Consider the following 24,005-nt stretch of genomic DNA (forward strand, 5'->3'; position numbering starts at 1 on the left):
GTGCGCTGTGTCCAGAGCTGGGATCAGGAAGTGTGTGGCCTCCAAGGTGAACTGTGGAGGTGGCCTTCGGAGCATGGAAGCCAGATGGGGCACTCACAGACAGTAGGGTGAGACTGTTCGTCCATGGGGCACGGCATGGGTGAAAGCTAACAGAGACTGTGGGTGGGGCTTGAATGACACATGAGTTATGAAAAGCTGTCTTTTTGTAAGTTGCTCCCTCCCTGTCATATAAACCATGTGAAACCCAAGATAAAAATGTGTTATGCGGGATTGTTGATCTGTCAGAACCACGAGACCCTGAGAGAGTGAGGGTGGGTCAAAAGAGATCAGGAAGGGGAAAATTTAGTGCAACTCTTGTGAGGACTTCTTTATATATAACCTCTCTTCTATGGGCAAAACCATATTAGGAGTATTCTAACTGCAATTAGACAGAAGTTGTAGAATCAAATGACAAAGACTGAGCTTGGGATATAACTCAGTTGGTAGGGTGCTTGCCTAGTGCCTGGTTTGATCTCCAGCACCACATAAACTGGGTGTGGTGTTGCATACATATAATATCAGGTAGGAGGATTAGAAGTTTAAGGTCATCCTCCACTATACAGCAAGTTTGAGGCCAGCATGGGTTACATAAGTCTTGCCTCTAACAAAACAAAACAAAAAACAAAACCCCCGAAAGACAGCACCTCTTGTAGGATCTTACAGTCCTCTTCATATCAGTTGTAGTGATGAGCAATACCATATAGTAGTCACACCTTCTTGCCCCCTATGAAAGTGTGGTTCCTCAATTTTTGAACTTAGAAATCAAAGCTAATGGTGACATAACCAAGCTCTGTGAACATAATGTGACAACTATTGCAGGAGACATAGTGTGACATAATGCAGCCTCACTCAGGGCATAAAATATCAGCCCATGGAGAATTTGAAACAGGCTTCTTTTTGCCTCATTGAGGAGACAGGCAGTCACACTCCTTTTTTCATTTCTGTAAGAATAACTAAAGCATGACAGAAGGCAAGTTGTACGATGTATCCATCAGTGTAGGTGAAAAGTGGCCTATACTTTGACATACTTTGCTTAAGAACAGTAGATAACATCAGTCTACTTATCAACTATAAAATTCTGTATATCTAGTGCAATTCCTCTTAAATGTCTACTCCTAAGTATGAGGTAGCAGGTTTTAAGATTACTTTTTGGATGGAAGGGGAGCTGGAGGGACGGCTCAGTGATTACGAGCAAGCACTGCTTTTCCAGAGGAGCTCCGTTTTTTTTTCCCCCAACACCTACATTGGGTGGCTTACAACCCCTATAACTCTAGTTCCATGGGATCTGAAGCCCTTTTGGAGACTAGGTGGGCCCCTCCATGAACATACAAAACCCACATAAACACACATATATACACATAATTTTAAAAAATAACTATAAAAAAATCTTTTTTAAAAAATGATTTATCTTTGAGCATTTTTATGCCTTAATGAGATGCAGAGTATTTCATATCTCCAAAATATCTGAGATATTGTAGACTCTTGTTGTAAGGCCTGCTTGGCTCTTCATTCATTCCATTTGTAGTTTTGAGAGCTTACATTGTAGAAGGCACTAAGTCCTGGGAGTAGATGTAGCAGGTAGATCCTTTGTCCTCAAGAAACTTACAGTTTAGTAGCAGATACAAGAAATAAGATATACAATTGTAGTACAGCATGAAAACCACTATGATAAAACAATTTCAGGGTATGAGGAGAGCTCATCTAAGCTCAGAGTGGAGCAGGCTTCCCCGGGAAGATGACTTCTAAAGGCATCCCTGAAGGATAAGTCAGACTTTGTCAAAATGACATGATAGTGACAGACGGAGGTAGAGAGACAACATCTTAGATGGGAACATGAGAATATTTGAAGACAGTAAGTACAAAAGAAGAAAGAAAATAGTGAGGCTGGGTCACAGTGTGAGAGAGTAGGTGTGATAAGAGATGATGGGAAAGATGGAGATTGAGTCAAAGGATCAAAGGTGCCCAGAGGTAGAGTAGCAAAAGAACTGAGAAGGGTCTGTGGCGGTGTTTAGACAGGGAAGTGGGGGCAGGCTCAGGGCGGTCATGAGGAATGACAAGTAGACAGTGCTGGATTGACAGCCACCAATTCATCATAATAGATGGGGAGAAAATGGGTGGGAGGAGGGAGGGTGGTGCTATGGGAAGAAAATGTGGTGTCTGACTACACGTATGTACATATATAGAGATTTCTGAGAGGCGTAATATCATCTATGTATGTGTATGAAGAATTATTTTCTTCTCAACATTGGCCCTGATATGCCTAGTTTCTACTCTCCTTACAAACATAGTAACTGCTTATTGTGGCATTGTGATTCCACATTATGGTGATGTTTGAACAAAAATAGAGTGACTCTTATCATCCATTAAAATCAAGAGTGAGACCTGATCTGTTTTGAGAACCCATTCCTTCAGATTTCTCCCAGATTTCTGCTCTCATCAAAAGCTTTGTTCTCTATTGAAACTGTACAGTCAGCACGAAATGGGAAAGGAAAAGCAGAATTTGTCTTATCAGGGATTTTCTTAGCTTGGAATATTGTTAATGAAGTGGCTGCTAATTTTCTTGTATAAGACTTTATGTGAATATTAAAATTTCATTTCTTCTCTCCCTCTGTCTCTTACTATCCCCCTCTCTAGAGCTTCTTCTCTCCCTTCTGCCGTGGTCCCTTTCTGACTGCCTGTGAGAGTAGGGACTAACTGGAATGAAGTACAAGGGAACTTTCTGGGGTGATAGAAATAAGCTTCCCTTTTAGATAACTGCTGCTTTATCAGTGCAGGTTCACAGGGGTGTTATTTGGGCGCATAATCCACAGTAGCAGTAGAGAAAACAAATTTCTCTATATTTTGTAGATTTTTAGATTGTAAGTTTTTTAAGCTTTCAGGCTTTGTAGGCTCTCAGGCCCATTATTAACTCATTAGGCTCTGTAGATTCCTCAGGCTTTCAGGCTCTGTAGGTTTTCCAGACTTTCATGCCCTATTGGCTCTCAGGCCTATTGATAGCTCTCTAGGCTCTGTAGGTTTCCAAGGCTTTTGGGGCTTGTGGGCTCTTAGGCCTAGTATTAGACATCAAAGGTGTGCTGGATAGCTTTAGTGTCAACTTGACACACCTGGGTTAAGGGAGCCTTAATTAGGGAATTGCCGCCATAGGACTGGCCTGTGGCCATGTCTGTGGGGCATCTTCTTGGTTGCTGAGTGATGTGGGAGGGCTCGACCCATTGTGGGTGGTGCCACCCCTGGGCAGGTGGGTCTGTATTGCATAAGAAAGCAAGCTGAGCATGGGCCAGGGGAGCAAGCCAGTAAGCAGTGTTCCTCCATGGCCTGTGCTCTAGCTCCTGCCTTTAGGTTCCTGCCCTGAGTTCCTACCTTGGGCTCCCTGATGAACTGTGACCTGATATAAGATAAAATAAACCCTTTCCTCTCCAAGTTGGTATTGGTTAGAGTATTTTGTCACAACAATGGAGAAACAAACTAGAACAAAAGGTCTTCCCATGTGGGATGCTCCCACAGGGATCAATGGTCTATCTCCAAATCTAGTACATAGATGGAGTGTGAAGGACATTATTTATGACTATAAGCTGTATGTATCTCTTAATATAGCCCACTGGCTGCTTAAGCCAACCTCTGTTTTTGTTCAAATATCAATGGACAGTTACATTGTTGTTATTCTTCATGTGACTTGTGACCCCCTATTAAAACTATCGGTATACCAGGCATCTATCTTTTGGGGGTACCCATATCTTATATTATCACATATTTTTTTGGTCTTAAAGACCTCTTATAACTCTGTTGTTAGAGGACTATTATGCAGTGCCCCCCTCTTTGGAACAGAAAACCTAGGCCCTTGTATTTTGGAGTTACTCTTTGTTTATCCCCAGGATTTTAGAGCAACTCCAAGAGCAGGTCTCAGATTTATAGTCACAGATTCCAAATCTGTAAGAGAATCAGAGGTTAGCACAATATCATCGAGATAATGATACAAAGTGACTATATTAGGTCATTGTCAGGACACCAAGTCCTAAGTCATCAGACTAGGCATAACAAATGATGTGACTACACAAATATCCCTGGAGCAATATGTCCACCCCAGGTGAAAGCAAATTGTTCTTGGTCTATTACATAGTGGTATCAACCCCAAGTCAGGATCAATTAGTCCATCAGGTCCATGATAGATGGTACAGCAGCATACTTGCTCTCCATAGTCATTCTTCAGATCTCATCTGGTTTCTGCATTGTCTGTATGGGGTCCTTGTAGGGCTATCTGTTACCCATGTATCAGCAGAGTATTGCAACTGGTATTGCTACACATGGATCACCCCTCTTGGGACTGGAAGTTTTTGCAGACTGATGAAGATAGCCACTTACCAGCAACTTCATGATTCCCATTAACAGTCTGAATTCCCTGGTAGCTGCTTAGAGGGCTGTCAGCCTTTCCAGAATGACCATCTCTAGAACATATATAGCCATGTATGGCCAAAGAGCCAACCAGTCAATACCTAAGGTCACAGTCATTGGTTTGGCCTTGTTTGTGTGGCTGCCATAGCCATTTATATATGCAGCCAGCCCAGGAACTGGTCTGGGTTTCCATGGACTAAAGTACAGTCAATTCTAGTATCAACAAGGGCCAGCATTCTCTCCTCATCAGTGGAGGTGGTGGAGGGGGAATAAATAGGGAGTTCAACATGAGGTTTCCTATCTTTTGGGATGACCCTAATTGGGCATTTTGGCTCCATCCTTAGGATATATTCAGTATTGAGGGAGCCCCATCTTCTGAGGCCCAAAGAACTTATTTATATTTGGAGAACTAACCCTGCCATGCCTGAACTTTCAGTTTCTCCTGCATAGCTCCCAGCTTGCACACTTTGGTTTTTCATCACAAAGTCTCTTCATGGTCAGCTTTCAGTGCAGTCAAAACAGCTAGTTTATTTTCTCTTTTCCATTTGTTCCTTGTTTCAGCAGAGTATACACAAGGACCTTGGGAGTCTTTCCCAGCAAATCAGGGTCCACGCTGTCTCTTCTTGGTTTTCTGCTTAAAGTTATACTCTGCTCATTGTGCCAGGTGGTGTGAGGTCTAGGCTCTGAGGCCAGGAAAGGAGGAGGGTCACAAGAGGCCAGGAGGTTGAAGAAATTTCGAGGAGCCATGGACAAATAAGACATATTTTATTCACCAGCACAAAGGCTGCTAGGCAGGCAACCATTGGCACACACAGGACACACACACACACACACACACACAGAGGCACAGACAAACAGACTAGCACACAGGCTGCGTGAAGGTAGGCACCCAGACCTGTAGGCAAACACACACAGGAAGGCTGGCAAGGCAGAGGGGATCCAGCCTCTGACTTCAAGGCCACTTTATACAAAATCAAGCAAAAGCAGCATTATGTAACAGATTGCATCACTGTTTACTTTTGGGGCCCATGAACATGTGGTGCCAGCCATTTTGTGCTGATGCATAGCTCTCTGAATATCTAGCATTAGCCATCTTGGCCCATGCCAGATACCATGTTGTCTGAATATAAACTGGCCCTTCTGTCTTCTGTTCCCTACACTTTCCTCTCTCTCTCCCTCCCTCTTTTCCTTCCTTACTCCCCATTTTGTTTTTTTAAACATTTATTTGTGTGTGTGTGTGTGTGTGTGTGTGCCATGCACGCGCATGCAGTCAGTCTTCTACTATGTGGCTTCTGAGGATTGAACTTGCATCTTCAGACTTGGTAGCAAGTACCTTTATCCACTGAGCCATCTTGCTATTCCTTAGCACCTTTTAGTTTTTTTAAGATACAGCCTTACCTTGTGGCCCAAGCTGGCCCCCAACTCACAATCCTTCAATCTCAACATCCCATCAAATATTGGGATTGTAGTCATGTACCAAGATGTCAGTCTGCAATGTTTTTCAATGTTAAAGAGCTGTAATGCAGGAGGAAGTTTACACTGTCCCATCCAATGTTCTCATTTAAAAAGCTCTGTTTAGACATGTCCTTTTTTTTTTTTTTAATGCCTTTATTTCTACAATAGCTACTGAATCTTTTTTGCTGAGGCTTTATCCACCAGCCTATCCCTAGATTCTGGCCTGGAGAAATGTTAGATCATTAACTATTTGAATAAAAGTAATTTCAGGAAAGAGACATCCAGAGAACAGCAGGATTGATTGGGTGATCTATATCTGACTCATGACTTTAATTCCAGTACTCGGGAGGCAGAGGCAGACAGATCAAGGCCTGGTCCACCTAGTGAGTTCCAAGCCAACTAGGGTTCAGGGAGACCAGCTTAAAAATAACAACAACAACAAACGCCTAGCATGGCCTTAATTAAGTTTGCAAAGTTTATAGAATATTTCACAGGAGGGAAAGATGAAGGCATTTATATTGTAGAGCCTAAAGTATTTCACAGAAAAAATTTTACACTTTTCCCCAATCTTTTAAAAAATTCAAAATGTTTAACTTTTTTTTTTTTTTTTTTTTTTTTTTTTTTTTTTTTTTGAGACACATTCTCGCTGAAGCTCCAGCTGTCCAGGAACCAGACTAGCCTTGTTCTCATAGTGATTCACCTGCCTTTGCCACCTGAATGCTAAGATTAAAGGCATGTGTCACCATGCCCAGATATTTTATTTATTTTTATTTTATGTATATGAGTGTTCTGCCTGCATCTATGTAAGTGTACCACATGCATGCAGTGCCTGCAGATGCAGATGCCAGAAAAGAGGGTGGGAGTCTCTGAAACTGGAGTTAAGGACAGATGTTAGCCACCATCTGGTTTGCTGGGAACCAAAGCCAGGTTCTCTGCAAGAGCAGCAAGTGCTTTCAGCTGCTCCAACCTATTTCCTCTGATCTTTTAATCTCAACTCTCAGCCTCCACCTCCTCTTATTCAGCTTCTACCCTACATCTGCAGTTCCTTTTGCTCCTGAAGCCCACCTTCTGTCTGAAAGAGATCAATGACCGCTGGGGAAAATGGAAGGAAAGACCACGCACCTTCTTTGGAAGGCGATGAGAGTTTATACATGAGAAATAACAAAATCTTCTGCTACATTGATTTTCTTTTCTGGATTATCTTTACTGGTCTGATTATCTACATGATATGAAAACACTTTCTGAGCTGGAGAGATGTCTCAGCAGTTTGCCTGCTACTCTTCAACAAGACCCGAGTTTCTTTCCCAGTACTCAACATCAGGTGGCTCACAACTGCTTGTTACTCCAGTTCCAGGGAGTCTAACATTCTCTTCTGGTTTCTGTGAGCACCCCCTACAGCATGACATACATACACACACACACACACACACACACACACACACACTAAAGTTTTTGATTATGTTACTGATTTTGTGTGTGTGTGTGTGTGTGTGTGCATGAGCATATTGCCTACATGCAAGCACACCTGTGTCGTGCAATGCCCACAGACATCAGAGGAGGGTGTTGGATTTCCCTGGAACTGGAGTTACAGACGGTTGTTAGCTCCCATGTGGGTGCTACGAATCAAATCCAGGTCCTCTGTAAGAGCAGCCAGTGCTGTTAATTACTGAACCATCTCTCCAGCCCCATAAATACATTTTTTTAAAAAACCACTTCCTTGGGGTTGGGGATTTAGCTCAGTGGTAGAGCACTTGCTGAGGAAGCACAAGGCCCTGGGTTCAGTCCTCAGCTCTGAAAAAAAAATTTTCCTTCTGATAATTGAAATAACATACACTGCCAATATATCATCCCTTGGTATCCGGGGGGATTAATGCCAGGACTCCTGCAGATGCCAAAATGCCCAGGAGTATTCCAATCCCCTGTAAGGAATTCAGAAATTCAGTCTGATGGTTCATTTTCAAAGGTGCCTGGAGCTAGAGTAGGTACAGCTACAAATGTATAGAAAATACTAGATCCCTACTAATGTCTGCTAATCTAGCTATTACACACACACACACACACACACACACGCACACACACACACACGCACGCACTGCTAAGCTACCTCCCTACACACAATCAAACTAGAAGTTTATAGTAGAAAATTACTAATCACCAAGCTTGCCTGCAGAGTTATGTGTATAAGCTTTGAAATAAACAGGATGCAAAACAGAGATATGGCACATAAGATTACATCCTCCTGATAATCAAAAGGGGTATAAAGGGTCATATGTTACAGACTATAAAGATTATTCGCTAAGCTACCTCCCTACACACAATCAAACTAGAAGTTTATAGTAGAAAATTACTAATCACCAAGCTTGCCTGCAGAGTTATGTGTATAAGCTTTGAAATAAACAGGATGCAAAACAGAGATATGGCACATAAGATTACATCCTCCTGATAATCAAAAGGGGTATAAAGGGTCATATGTTACAGACTATAAAGATTATTCTCAGGGCTAGAGTGATGACTCAGTGTTAAGAACACTTGCAAACACTTCCAAAGGACTGGAGTTCAGTTCCCAGCACCTACATCAGGTGGCTCACAATGGCCTATAACTCTAGCTCCAAGGAGAATCCAACAACTGGTTTCTGAAGGCCCCTACAACTTGTGTGCACATACATACACATAATTAAAATTTTTAATTAATTGCTTTTTAAAAGACTGTGCTCTGCCTCAATCAGCATGCCTGTTATTCTAGGCTGACATCTGACTTTGTAAGGTCTTAAACTGCCTGTTGGGCTGGAGAGATGGATCAGCAGTTAAGAGTACTGGTTGCTCTTACAGAAGACCTGGGTTCAAGTCCTAGCATCCACATGGCAATTAACAACCATCTGTAACTCCAGTTTCAGGGGATCTGAGGCCTTCTTCTGGCCTCTGTGGGTACTATATGACACGGGTGCACTTACATACATGTGGGCATAGCACTCATACACACATACACATAAAATTTAAAAAATTTAAAAATTAAAATAAACTGCCTGGATTTCACTATTCTGAGTCTTGAGTGCTCTTATTATGAAATGAGGGTCTCTTATTATAAATCAAGCATCGTTTCTCACATCCTGTATGTAAAATGTTGTAGTATTTACATAAAACCTATAGATGTTCTCCTGTACACTTCAAATGACTGCTAGATTGTACATAATACCCAATATAATGTAAATGCTATATAAAACATTGTTACACAATACTATTCATGGATTAACGACAGGAAAAATAGTCTATAGATGTTCAGTCAGCTTCCAAGGTGTTAGAATCATAGGTCAGCACTGCCACATCTGACTGTAAATGTAATTTTTAAAAGGTTTTACATTTATTTATTTGTGTGTGTGTGTGTGTGTGTGTGTGTGTGTGCGCGCGCGCGCACGCACATGTGCACGCACATGCACAAGCCACAGCACACATGGGGATCAGAGTAAACCTTTGGGGAGTCAGTTCCCTCCTTTCACCATGTGGGTTCAGCAAACTCCCTTTGCACTGAGCATATTGGTGGCCCCTCCGAGTATATATTTTCTCTGAATATTTTTGGTGCTCAGTTGATTGATCTGAACACTTGGAACTGCGAATATGGAAGGCTGACTGCTTATTACCTAACTGTTGTTGCTGTTGAACTGTGTGGAACTCTCAGGACCTGACCTCTCTGAATCCATCCACCCTGTTCAATGTGGTTTTGGGAATGCACCACCCTGAGCATGTCTGAATCTTTGGAATGGGTTGCAGCCACCAACTCTGACAAAGCAGGAAAAGTAAAATCTTGATGGATGTTTATAAAATGCTAAGCATTTATACTATCATCCCTCCATGGGAAGAAATAAGCAACACCAAAGAATCCTGTATTTTCTTTTTTAAAATGGCAAATGAAGAAACATCGAGAACTGTTTGAGAAGATATGTTATTCTATGTGGAACAAAGGAGTGGAAGATTGGATTCATCTAAAAGATTGGATCTATCTACATTGTTTTGGGACTTTCCTTCATGCTACCACTTTATCTTGTTTTTTAACTACAAGGTCACACACACATATGTTTCTTTAATGACATAATTTTTAAATTGCTATTGTATAGACTTATACAGCTGAAGGGAATTCTGAAGCAATCCAACCTTTAGTTGTTGATTGTGTAATAAAAGCTATTGAATGGAGACTATGCTTGGGCCAGGGCCCTCCCCCTCTTCTCTGACATTAACTCTACATTTATTGAGCAACTAATGAGAACTGAAGAGGGATGGCACATAGTAGGTTAACTCAGGTTTACTTAACTAAGGTTAAGCTCCTAAACCGATGGAAGCGATAGACCAGGGAACCAATGACTGCACTGTGCTATGTTAAATGGGAGGCTCTTTCTCAAAGGGTAAGGGCTGGGTCTAGCATAGGAGGTAGGTAACAAGAAATGCTTTTCATTTTTATGGCCTTGGATATATTAGATGGACAGATAGACAGGTAGATAGACAGACGGTATCAAAGTCTTAAGTGACTGACTCCCCCCCTCAATATCTAACCCTGATCCTGAATCATTTGTCATTGTTTTTGCAGTGCTAAGGATGGAACCCATGACCTCTTACATACGAAGTTGTGTTACATCATTGAACTCCACCCCAGATCATCAATTATTCAATGAATAAATTATTTATGAAATAATTCACCTTTTCCCAATTGAATTATAGTGTATCTTATATTACTATTTTATATTTTGATTATTTTTTCAAAGATAAATCTGGAGACTTCTTTTTGTGTTTTCTTTTTTTTGTATTCACATGTTGTTTATAAACTTTCAATCGTTATGATTTTAGAGTTTGATACTTGGAGCACCTAACTTCCCTTTAACTTCTTTATAAAAATCTCTTCACCATTCTCCCCAGTTCTTCTGTATAAATTTTAGAAAGATTTTATCAAGTACTCCCATGTACACAGAATTCATGCCAGGAATTTAATTTACTTAAAAACATGTGCTTCACTTAACATGCTTATTATGCCTTTCAGTCCTTTTAGCCACAGATGATTATAGCGCTTGTTTATGAGGAGTGAAGACTCACTTGTGTGATCATAGAAAATTAGGTTATCATAAGAAGCAGTGGAGAAACTTATTTGCATTTAATTTGTATCTTTGAAGTTTGCTGTTTTCTTCCTGGCACACATTTTTTTTTTAAAGCTAGGTATGATATTTTAGATATGTTGAATGTTATCATGAGTAAGATTATTCTTTCTTCATACTTCCTTTTAGAGGAAAGCTATTTTTGAAAACACTTTTATATGCTGGCAAGATATTTCAGTGGATAAAGGCACTTGCCACCAAGCCTGATGATCTGCGTTCAAATCCCAGGATCCATATGGTGGAAGGAAAGAACTGACTGCCAAGAGTTGTCCTCTGCTGTCCACAAACATGCCATGGCTTGCCCGCTGCCCCCTACAAATAAAGAAATGTAATTTAAAATTTTTTTATTTTTAATAACTACATGATTAGAAGAAGCATTTCATTACAGCTTTAACATATTCAGTAACACACTCCAGAGCAAGAGTACATCTCTTTCACAAGTGGCTGTAAGTTTCTAGGTTCACAGCTGAATTAATATACAATAGTGAACTCAGTATAAGCCCTGTAAGACATAAAATTGAATTAGTTTTTAATCTTTGAAAAAGATCTCCATTTCATTTTAGAATATATTGTTCTCATACAGAAAAAATTATTTTTAATACAATTGACACTAAGATGCACATGCGTTTCTAATCTCTACATATCTGATTATTACTAGTCATAGTTGGTTACTTTCTGAGCCCCTTGGCATCTGAGCATGGATATAAAGTCATCAGGTAGATTTGAATGGTAATGTTTTCCACATCTACTAGTTATGAAGGAGCAAATTTTTATGTTTTGAAGAATTTTCAGAATACATTTAAAAAAATTTGTTGATTTTATTTTTGGTGTGTGTGTGTATATCACACAGAACATCCCAAACCATCTTATTCAACTATACACCCACTTCCCAGTTGGCACCCTCCCATAGCCTCCCTCCCCGCACTAGAGCCCTTATACTCTGATATCCCTGCTCCTGTCTGCTGTGATGTCGGCACCCATAGCCATTCCCCACTACTTGTCCGTCTGGTGAATCTAGTCAGCCTATCTAGAGGTCTTTGTCACTTTACTAAGTCTTCTCTCTGGTAGTCCACAGCCCTCCTCGAGTGGTTCTTTAAAAAAAAAAAACAAAACAAAACAAAACAAAAAAAAAACCTTTTCATTGAATTTTAATGAATTTCATGCAATACATCTTAATTATATTTAGACCCTCTACCCCATCCACAATCCTTCCATATCCTTCCCCACAAGGCCTCATGCATTCTGTCACATATGTTTAGAACTATTGAGCCACATTTGTGTCTCCGAATGTCCCTTGGTGTGAGTTCATCCACTAGAGCTTGGCCAACCTATTTAGAGCCACTCCCTTAAAACCAATTCTTCCTCTACCAGTAGTCATCAGTGGCCAATAGTTCCTCAGCCAAGATTGGGGCTTCTTACCATTCTCCAGTTCTATGCTGGGTCCCTGTCTGCTTTGAGCTCGCATGGATCTTGTATATGCTGTCACATTGCTGTAAGTTCATATGAGCAACTTCCCAGCCACCTGGAAAACTCTTGCTTCCTTCTGGTCATCCACCATCTCTAGCTCTTAGAGTGTTTCCATACCCTCTTTTTCAAGGACCCCTGAGCCTTAAGTGGCAGAGGTTTGATATAGGTGTCCTACCTAGAGACAAGCACTTCTGTGGTCTCCTATTCGCTGTACTTCAGCCAGTTGTGGCCCTCTGGGTTAATCACCATCTGTTGCATAAGGGAGCTTCACTGGTGACAGTTGAGAGATGCATTAATATTCTTTCTGCCCCCTGTTCCCACTATATTCTCTGAGGCTTAGGTGTAGAGATTTCATTGTAGATGTGTCACATTGGGATGGGTATCTCACAGACACTTATTCTCTGTGTTTGACAAGTTATAGAACTCTGTAATAGTCTCCATCTGTTGTAGAAAGCAGCTTTTTGGATGAGTTCATGAGAGGTACATTTGTCTCTCTCTCTCTCTCTCTCTCTCTCTCTCTCTCGAGAGAGAGAGAGAGAGAGAGAGAGAGAGAACAGTAAGAAATTAAATTATGTTGGTCTCCGGATTTTCTCAAAGATCTATGACCTCTCCAGCTGCATATGTTTGGCTGTTTACAGTACCACACATGAGTTCCCTCCTATAGGTCCAATTAGACAATTGTTGTCTACCCCCAAGATAAAAGTGCCACTACTGCACCAATATAGATAGTTTTCTGGGCTAGTCATTGTTGTGTTTATTTGGTTTTACAGCTGCGTAGGATCATTGATTGGCTTACTCCCTTAGCAGCTTGCATAGTATCATCTGATACCATGAGAGCTAGTCTTCAAGGAGGCTTCTGGGTCAGTTTCAACTCAATTGCTCCAAGTTCTGTATCTGAAAGTATGTTCTGTCTTCAGTACTAGGGTCTTACCTTCAAGTTCTGGGAGGAAATCAAGAGCTAGTGACAATAGCCTATGTTATTTTAGGAATCTTTGAACCATCCTGATGAACAACTTGAAGGGCGGTTTCTCCTAGCATTGTGTTGTTGGTGGTGTTTTTTATTTTTATTACATAGCCTTCAGCTATCACATGCACTTGTACATACACACGTGTATATGTATGTATATCTTTTTGAACTAATACATTTCCCTCCAGTCTTTCTCATTCCACCACTGGTTCTTTTAAAGATAGTTAACAGTATATAGTGGGGATCTTGCCATCTTAATAACATACAAAAATGTACTTATAAAGTACTTATTTGATGCTGGACACTGCTTCTAAATTCACTATCCATTGAATTGTGACAGTAATTGCATGGATAGGTAGTATTATTGTTCTCATTCCACACATGGGGAAAGTAACAAATGGAGCTAAGAGGTAAAACCAAGTATTCAGGCTCCAGAGTTCAGACATGACATCACTGTGCTAAACTCATGGGCAATACTCTTCAGTACACAAAAACTCTTTTCTTCCCTGTCACAGTCATGCAGTGTTCTCTTGCAAGAATATAACAATGAATATATTTGCAATATTTGCTATTACAAATAATGATGCAATGATTAACCTTAAACATAAATATCATATGTGGGTATAAAAATTGGCACAAATTCACAAAGGAATAACTTCTGCATAATAGGGTAGATACATTTCAAATTTTCACAGTCAAATAGAAATATTTTAGCAAACTAAGGACAGTTAGGAAAGACCTGTAGAATTTCTATGGAAAATTTACAACTAGCATCAATCTGCCAGGCGTGGTGCCCTACAGCTGTAATCCCAGCACTCAGGAGTCTGATGCAGAAGGATTTGATTGGGAGTTTGAGGTCAGTCTGATCTATATCAAGTTCAAGCCAGTCTAAGCTACATAGAGAGACCTGGGGAGGGGAAGTAAGTTTAATACTTCAACTATTTAGTAGAAAGCTAGTATTAGTCTCTGCCCTATGCCCTGTGATATCCTGGGCCTGATATCAATGTCAGGTATGGGCTTCATCCTATAAAGTGAACCTTAAATCAAATTAGTAGTTTGTTACTCCCATAATATCCATGCCACTATTGCCATCAGTGGGCATATCTTAACAGTACAAATGTTGTTTTCGTTCACAGGATTCACAGCTGGGTAAAGATGATTATTTTTTTCCTTTTGGTAGCATGCATAGCACCTTCCAGCACTCTTGATTTCTCCTTGTTTGTTCCACAGCTCATGTATGTAGTGTCTTCTCCTTACTGTGAAGTTGTGGTGGGTAACCAAGAGCAGGGGCAATCACCAGTAGTGTTTGAGAATCTATGGAACCCCTGGTCAACATGAAGCAGCTATTTTACCACTAGTAAACATTTTCTATTCAAGAGAAGTCAAAGTGTACATTCACATAAAGACTTGCATCTAATATGGCAGCTTTATTTGTAATCCTTTTTCATTCTTTGCCTCACTCAAGCCCACAGTATTTTACTTCTCTGTTTTCTTCAAAGAGTTTTATAGCTTTAGCTCTTACATTTAAGTCTTTAGTTGATTTTGGTCTCATTTTAGTGTGTTATGTAAGTGTTCAAATTAATTTTTTCTAGTGTGCATATCTAGTTCTTTTAGAGCCACTTGAATAACTATTCTCTTTTTTCTTTTATAATAAGCATAAGATTCTTGTAAAAATCTGATTGACTATAAATATAAAGATTTATTTCTGGGTTCTCATATCTAATCTCTGGCACAATGGCAACAAGCTTTATTAAAAGTAAAGAAAAACACACACTCACACAAAAAGACTCTCCACAAGTGGAGAGGGGATTTGGAAACTGAAATCCCAAGCCCCTAGGAGGGTCTGGGTCTTTTAAGTGCTCTTGATGGTACAGAGCTGTTCCCCTTCCCCTAACTGTATATTGATCAAATTAAACAAAGAAGAGAGGTCCACAGCTCCAAAGCGGAGATATTTCTAGGACTGGTCTTGGACTTATCTAGACTGGTGTGGACTAGTCATCCAAAATGGGGCCTTGTCAGTGGGAGGAAAAAGCCTGCCAGGTCTTTGTCTTGGATAAGGAAGAAGCTTGACATTTTCAATCTTAATTGCTTATTAGTGGCCCTTTCCCTATCTGTAACTTCTAGTCCCATATTCCCACCTCTCAGAGGTCTCCCTGTTGGAGATTTGGTGGGTGAAGACCACTTTAATTTCTTCATGCTGACAAAAGAAACAATGTAGAAAAGTACAGTTATCTAAGTGCCTCTGAAAAGGGCCCCTATAAGAGGACATAATAAAAATTAGTTGATGGCAGAGATCCAGAGTGAAAGGTAGCCATTTGATAACAATTTATTTCTTTAAGGTGTGCTATACAGATGAGTTAGCATCTGTAACATATATAAAGTGATATTGCTAGTAAAACTCCTATTGAGAGGGTCGTTAAAAAGACAGTTGGAGTACTTTTGTCTTTACTAAAGGAAGTGAACAAGCAAGAATACCATCCAAAGAATCCTCTTCATTTTCCTGCAAGGTCCACGTTGAGGAGAAGACTTGATTTGGCCAAGAGCTCAAGAAGTTTCTCATTAGTCAGTCTAAGTTCAGAAGTTAGCCTTTGGGTTTCCTCTATGGCAACAACACAAGGAACATTGAGTGACAAGGTTAATAAGGACAATCCATCAATATCATGATTAACATAAGTCTTATTTAATAAGGTGAAATGTAACTGCAACTGGCTAAACTGTGCACCAGAGAGAGATATGGTTCGGAAAAAAATCGTCTTCTGTATATCTAGACTGACATAAGTTTGTTTGAGAGATCAAAGTCTAAATGTGAAATCAACTATTTATTACATCAGACTCCTACACAGGAGAGTAAATGCCTGGAAACTGTACAAAAGAAATCAGTTAAAGCAACTGTCTCATTGGCAGTGTCCTCTTGGCAATAGGTGCCGTTGGCCATGTACCAGATGCAACACCTCATTGGGACTGACACTAAACGCCAAACCTGAGTGAAATCTGGATTCCATTCTTATTGAGGCACAACCAAGCGTAAGTATCTGATTGACAATCTGAGACAAAAATATAATCCCATTGGGTCTTGTCTTGTAAGATAGTCCAGCGATGTCTAAGGGCATCACTTAGGTATCCTGAGTAATTTCCCTCAAACCTGTGAGTTTAACCACCTTTAATTAGGTTACATGAGCAGTGAGCAGCTGTGAGGAGTAATCTTCTAGAGAAAGAGTGTGCCATAGTTGGTAATTACATTCTTATATTTGACCTTAGCATTTAAGAGTGTGGGCCTGCTTTCCTCGGTTGCAGGTAGACACTGCAGTGTTGAATTGATCCAAGGTCATGCTGTCCTATATCTTGGCATCAGTTTCATAATCAAGAAGAAAAGAATTAGAAATAGTTGTCTAAATAAATATTTCATTTGGTTAAGCCTTATGTCTGAGGAATGCAATCCCTTGGATTATTAAATAAATATACCAGTAATTTTAGTTTTGTGTTATACTTTCCTGATGGATGCTTAAGACCATGTGGGTGGCAAAAATTCATCACTTTCTTTTTTATTGTCAAGGCCAGTTGAGGATCTGGTCCTCAGGAATCACTTGGACTTGGGAGTGACCGTAGCCCTCCTTTTACTAGTTGTTCCATCTATGTGAGGATAATCAAAGGCTTTGCTTGGCCATGGTTTCACTTGAAAGTATGGAGGAACTGTTTCCTCTGTGTTGAAACTCCCCTTTGTAGGCTGGACACTGGTTAGAGTCCACTCAGGGGGTTTTTATGGCCTCCCAGAGCAAGAGAACAGGTGACTCACCAGAGCTAAAGAATATTTTGGGGATATACCACAAGTCCCTGAGACCTGGTTGACCTTGGAGGTCAAGGGGCAAAATATTGTCCTTTTTAATCCCTCCAACTTAGAGGCCACATTACTATAGGCTTCTAAGTATGGTTATTGAATACCTAGGGAGTCAGTTACAACAGTGTGGTACTTTTAAGTCCTGTGTAATATTTAGATGAAGTTTAAACAGAAATAAAACATTTTTAAATAAGCCTTGAGTAGACATATATTTTTGTTTTTATAAGTTAGTAGTTAAGAGTGTTACCAAGAGTAGATCAATAATTTATGAGAATTCCATTGATTGAAGTAGAGATTTGACATCAGTGTATTGAACTTTGAACTTAGAAATATTAATATTAAATTTACCCAGACTTTTGTGACTTGTTTAGGCTTTTTAGTTTTTTTCCAACTTTGGAAAGTATCCAAGTATTTTAATCTTTATATATAAATCCTTCAAAACTATTTTTATTTTCACATCCTTCTTAACAACTCTCTCACCTATTTACTTTCCCCCTTAGAACAAGAGTTGACTCCAAATTATATGCATGACATATTATAGTAAATTAAGATTACCTGTACACATATTAGCCACCACATTGGTGCTGGTATTCAAACTCACATCCTCTACAAGAGTAACCAGTGCTCTTAACCATGAAATCATCTCTCCAGCCGCAATGGGTGCTTCATTTTTGTTAATGTCACTAATTAAGATGGTAATTAAGTCACATGGTTCCCTTCATCTTGATGAGGTCACCAGTCAAGATGGTGATCAAAGTCATATGGTTACTTACTGTCTTTGGTGAACCCAGCTAGAGATAAAATGTTCCATCCCCTACTAGGGTATGAGTCCCTGTGGGATCTACCCATCCCACAGATTAAATGTGGACAGTTATCCCCTTTATTTTCTTAAGACAAACACCCATTAGGTTATTATGAATATGGTCTGAGAAATTACCCTCAGTTATGTAGGCCCAAAATATCAAAGAAACAGAGGAAGGAATTCAATGGTCTCAACTCGAGGAAGGAGAGTCTGTATGTAGCTGTTTGAGCTAGAATCACAGTGAGATCTCTAGAAGCCACATGGCTTCTAGAGAGGGAGAAAGAGAAGAAATTTAACCATCATTCAATGTTAAAAACAATTAGTGGGCCTGTCCCTTTTTCAGGGTTATAGGACACACAAGGGGAAGGATGGGTGATATACGTGCTTTAAAATAAACTAAAGATTTGTTCTCAGGCTTGGAGTAACTTCTCCTATCGCCCTAAAGAATGTGGCCCAGTTATCTCATTCATTTTTCTAAGAAAAGGCACAAAATGGAGGCTTCCTTCCTTCCAGCACCCAGGTCAGATTTCACCCTGACTGGTTTAAGATTGTACCCAGGTGTGACTGAGGCATCAGGTTAATACAGTGCTTTTAGTCTCTGTTTACTAGTCTTCAGCTAACAGTTGTTTAACTTGCTTAAATAACATTTGGACATCCCTAGCTACTTGTTAGTGGCCCCTTTCATTTTGATTCAAAAAGGTGAGGTGAGATAGACACTGAAAGATAAGACATTGACAAAATCCTTGAGGTTAATTAGAGAAGACTATAATTTTCAGGATAAAGGTATTCAATCTGATCTAGGAGTAAAGTTTATGAACTCCCAGAGCCAGTTGACAGTGATTAACCCCAAGAGCTTTTTGACCTTGACTCTAGTAGATGGCTGACACAAGTTTCAGTCAGAACTACCTGAAAAAAAAAAAAATCTTTCTCTCTGAAACACAGGCATTAGAGCTATAGTGGGGGCTAGGAGGATGGGGGTGGTTCCCTGTTCCAGGATACAGAGGAGGTACCAGTAATCTTGATGATCAAACTCCCCTATCCTTTCCTTTCACAGTTTGGTTTGGTTTACACTGACCTTGATGAGTGTGTGGTCCTCAGAAGAAATCCTAGATGAAGTTCCCAAACATATTATTGTCTAGGGATCTTGATTGGTTTCGTTTTCTTCACTACAGAATTAAAAAGCAGGAAGAATCTCAGACACAGCAGGCAGTAAACTTTATTGAAAGTAAAGACACACACACACACACACACACACACACACACACACACACACACACACAGTCACACAGACACAAGGCTTTCCGTAAGTAGAGAGGGAAATCAGAAGCTAAAATGGCAAGCCCCTAAAAGGGCTTGGATCTTTTAAGTATTCTTGGTAGTATAGGGCAGGTTCCCATCTCCCCTAATTTTGGATTGGTCAACCTAAACAAAGAAGAGAGATGGGGTCAGAGTTCCAAGTCCAGGACTGGCCTTGGACTTATCTAGACTGGTCTGGACTCAGCCAGAAAAGGGTCTTGCTGGCTGGAGAAAAAGCCTGCCAGGTTTTTGTCTTAGGTGAGGAAAAAGGCAGAAGTTTGCCATCTTCGCTGCTTATCAGTGGCTATTTCCTTATCTTTCGGCTTGGCAGGGATCTGGCTTTTAGTTCCTCATAATGACATATTCTCACAATGTCTATGTCCCGTTTGTTTCTCCATTGCTGTGACAAAATACTCTGACCAATACCAACTTGGAGAGGAAAAGGTTTATTTTATCTTATATCTCCCAGGTCACAGTTCATGAGGGAGCCCAAGGTAGGAACTCAGGGCAGGAACCTGGAGGCAGGAGCTAGAGCACAGGCCATGGAGGAACACTGCTTACTGGCTTGCTCCCCTGGCCCCTGCTCAGCCTGCTTTCTTATGCAACACAGGCCCACCTGCCCAGGGGTGGCACCACCCACAGTGGGTTGAGCCCTCCCACATCACTCAACAATCAAGAAGATGCCCCACAGACATGGCCACAGGCTAGTCATAGGGAGGCAATTCCCCATTTGAGGCTTCCTCAACCCAGATGTGTCAAGTTGACACTAAAGCTATCCAGCACAATCTATCATATGTCCTGATCACTGGAGGTTTGTAGTATCATTGAGAAGTGAGTCTCTCAACTTTCTTCTTTCCCAAGACTGCCTTGGCTATTCTAGTAGTCTAGTATCCCTGCATTTCCACACAAATTTTAGGACCATCTTGTCAGTTTCTGCAAAACGCAAATGCTGTTTTTACTTTTTAAAACATTAAATGAGGGTTGGAGAGCTGGCTCAGGGTGTTAAGAACACTGGTTGTTCTTGCAGAAGACCTGGGTTTGAATCCCAGCACCCACATGACTGCTAACAACTGTCCTAACTCTGGTTCCAGGGGATCTGACAGCCTCTTCTGACCTCTGTGGGCACTGCACGACATGGCTGCACTTACCTACATGCAGGCAATACACACATACACATAAAATAAAAATAATAAATAAAATATTTTATAAAAAATAAATGAAATATTTTTTGAATTAAATAAAAAATATAGTATAAATGAAACGAATTTTTGGAATGCATACAAATATCTTTCAAACTAACCTAAAGTTAATAAAACCATAATGAAAATAAATTAACAGGCTTTTAAAAAATAATATGGTATGGGTCTGAAGAGATGGCTCAGCAGTTAAGAGCACTGGCTGCTCTTGCAGAAAACCTGGGTTCAGTTTCCAGCATCCACATGACAGTTCACAAGTATTTCAACTCCAGTTTCAGGGGATGCCCTCTTCTGGCCTCCACAGACATTGTACTACATGGGTTCACTTACATACATGCAAGAACTTATTCATAAAATAAAATGAAACCAATAAAAACTGTTTTAAAATAATATGTAATATGTAACCAATTTATCTTTATTTTCTGAAAAGAAATATCAAGGGGAAAGTACTTTGTACATTTTTTTCTACTGCATACTGATTACCTAATTTTCTTAGTTATATTTCATATTTTTTAATTTTTCAAAATTTATTTTTATTTTATGTATGTGAGTGCTTTATCTGCATATATGTAAATGTATCATATGTGTGTGGAGATTCCCTGGAACTGGAGTTAAGAGCAGTTAGCCACCATGTGGGTGCTGGGAATTGAACCCTAGTCATCTGCAAGAGCAGTCAGTGCTCTTGAATGCTGAGCCATCTCTCTAGCACCTAGTTATAGTATTTTTACTTATCAGAGCTTATACTCAGAGTCTTTTTATAATCATAATTTCTGCCAATATTCTTATTTTAGTTCTGATTTAAACTGATATAAACTGCAGTCTTTTTACTATTTTTCTTCATATGTGAAAATTGTATTTTCATTCATTTCTTGGGTCATTGAATTTATTAGACAAGTAAAATTTTCAAGCATCCTTATGACTGTTGTAGCCCATGCATTTTCTACCTTTGTTAAAGCATGCCTCTGCTTTTATCCTTGAAGGACAATTTGCCTGCTGTAAGTAGATTTGGGCTAGCCATACATTTTTTTTTTTTCTCCCGAAGATATTTAGCTATTCCACAATCCTCTCCTAGCATCAAAGTTTGCTTTTGAACTTTTTTTTAAGTTATTTTTATTTAATGTGTATGAATGTTTTGTCAGTGTATATGCAAGCGCACTCATGTGGTATAATGGCCTTGGAGGCCAGAAAAGGGTGTTGGATCCTCTGGAACTGGAGTTACAGATGATTGTTAGCCACCATGTGGGTGCTGGGGACCAAACCTGCATCCTCTGCAAGAGTAGCCAGTGCTCTTAGCCACTGAGCTTTCTCTCTAGCCCCATGGTTTTGTCCTTTTAATAATGATTTCCAAATCTTTTTGTGTGGACTAGATTAATCATCTGTCATATATTCAAGAATGACTCATGCATGCTGTATTCCTTGAATATTTTTTTCATGCAGAAGAGTTCCTGTTTGCTGAATTGACCAATGAAGTTCAGTCTGATTGAGTGTGATACTTGCTGGCCCTACTTTTGTTCAGCCTTTGCAGACATGGCTCCATTGTCATCTGGAATTAATGCTGCCATAATGAAATCTGAGCAACATAAATCTAAAGTCAACTATTTCCTGTGTGTTTTATGCCCAGGGTCTAAAGAATTCTTTCTTTATATAAGAAATTTAGCAAACAAATTAAATGATATCTGTTTTTTTACCCAGTGCTGAGGACTTACACCGGGGTCTCACACATGCTAGGCAATCGCTCTACCACTAAGCTACATCCCCAGCCCCAGATGACATATTAATTACAATCATTCTTTCATTTTTTTCTGATATATTATATGACCCCTTTCAATTGGCAGTCAATACACATATGTTCTCTAGTGTGTTCTTGGATTCGTTTAATGTTTTATTACTGTAAAAGGAATAATATACCATAACTTCATGTGCCTGTAATCTGGCATCTAATTTATTAGCATCCCATCAGCTTATTTCTAAATGTTTGTTCTATTTCAGTTGAAGAATTCTTTACATCAAGGATAGCAACTTAATCTTATGATAATCTTTTTATGTCATACATATTTGTAATCTAGAATTGAACTTAGTTGTCTTTTTCCTTTTCATTTTCTATGATAGCTTAAGTCTTTCTCTTTGTCAATAATTCTATACTTAATCCTGTCATGTCAGTTCCTTGAGACTTGCAATTTGTTAGTTCTAGAATGATTTTGTTTTGGAACTCAGTTCACTTCCTTAGCACTAAAATCTCCCTTTCCAGTTAGGTCTGCTATTTTACCACATAGATGATGAACTACTATTTTGTTGAATGTATATTCTAAAAAAAATTATAATGACAAAAAATTTGGGGAAATTTTCTTTGAGTTATATTTTCTCTTAGAATATACTCATTGTCATCTTTACCTGCCAGCTTCCTTTCTAAAATGTATCATTTGATGTAACATTGTATGTTGGTCTCATGCTGTGCCATTCTCTTTCTTTCTTCATAGAAGGGACCGCTGTGTCTAGCTTCCAGAGCAATGACTCTTATCCTAGGATGATTTTGCCCAGAGAAATATTTGGTAATGTCTGAAGACATTTTTGGTTGCAGTAGGTATTATGATAACCTGGACCCAATATTTTATTACCTTGATATTGTTTTATTATTGATCTTTGATGGCTACAAAACCAGGCCAACCAGAAAGACTAGGCCTGGAATTTTACACATGGATAACTGTGAAGAGGGCTCTAAGCAAGGAATTGTGATCAAGTCAAATGGTCCCTAGAAGAAACCTGCAAACCCCACTAGCCAGGAGGAAATGGGAGAAAAAATGCTTTGAAACAGACCAGTTATATGTGATTTTTGCTCAAGAAATCAGATAAATCAAAGCTAGATGGAGAAACAGCAGGCTATGAATATATGTGTGATATAAAAAGATTATCACAAGGCTAAGCTGCTATCCTTGATGTAAAGAATTCATCAGCTCAGAGAAAACATTTAGAAACAAGTAGATGGGATGCTGATGGATTCTGATGCTGCTTCTGTTCAGTGGTTGACCTCAGATCATTGTTGCTCCAGAGATTTTTTTCTCTTTCTTTTAAGGTGCCTGATCCCTCTGACTCTAATGCAGTCTGCTTCTCTGAGCATCTCAGTCTAATTCCTCCTACCTTTCTTAGCTATTCATAGAGCAAGGACACTGGATATCAGGAAGGGGAGAGAGGTCAGAAGCTAGATTTCCTAGCACAGCTTTTTTTATCGTGCTCGGAATGCTTCCTCTATGTCCTGCTTGCTATTTTCTACTGCTGAGCAGCAGACAGCATTTTCTCAAATACAGCTTTAAAAACATATGGGAGGTCCACATACTTCTGTGCCTTAGAGTCTAGCCTTTCTGCCCCAAACATGCACCACATGCCATACAGTCTATTTTCATACCCGGTGAGAGCTTTGTACCTTCTG

The 24,005-nt window shown here is 39.7% G+C and overlaps 2 long non-coding RNA genes across 2 annotated transcripts; one reads left to right on the plus strand and one right to left on the minus strand.

The window, feature by feature from the left end:
• On the plus strand, window positions 1-22,240 carry LOC115069725. Its single transcript, XR_003848964.1, has 3 exons — window positions 1-107; window positions 16,374-16,476; window positions 22,019-22,240. It is a non-coding gene; the product is annotated as an uncharacterized LOC115069725 (long non-coding RNA).
• LOC115069726 lies at window positions 11,025-19,280 on the minus strand. The gene is made up of 3 exons (XR_003848965.1): window positions 19,165-19,280; window positions 15,928-16,051; window positions 11,025-11,330 (listed from the first exon to the last, which is right to left on the minus strand). It is a non-coding gene; the product is annotated as an uncharacterized LOC115069726 (long non-coding RNA).
• Window positions 22,241-24,005: the final 1,765 nt, after the last annotated feature.

The sequence above is a fragment of the Nannospalax galili genome, unplaced genomic scaffold (genome assembly GCF_000622305.1).
Source record: "Nannospalax galili isolate Female #2095 unplaced genomic scaffold, S.galili_v1.0 scaffold1054, whole genome shotgun sequence".
Lineage (NCBI taxonomy): Eukaryota > Metazoa > Chordata > Mammalia > Rodentia > Spalacidae > Nannospalax > Nannospalax galili.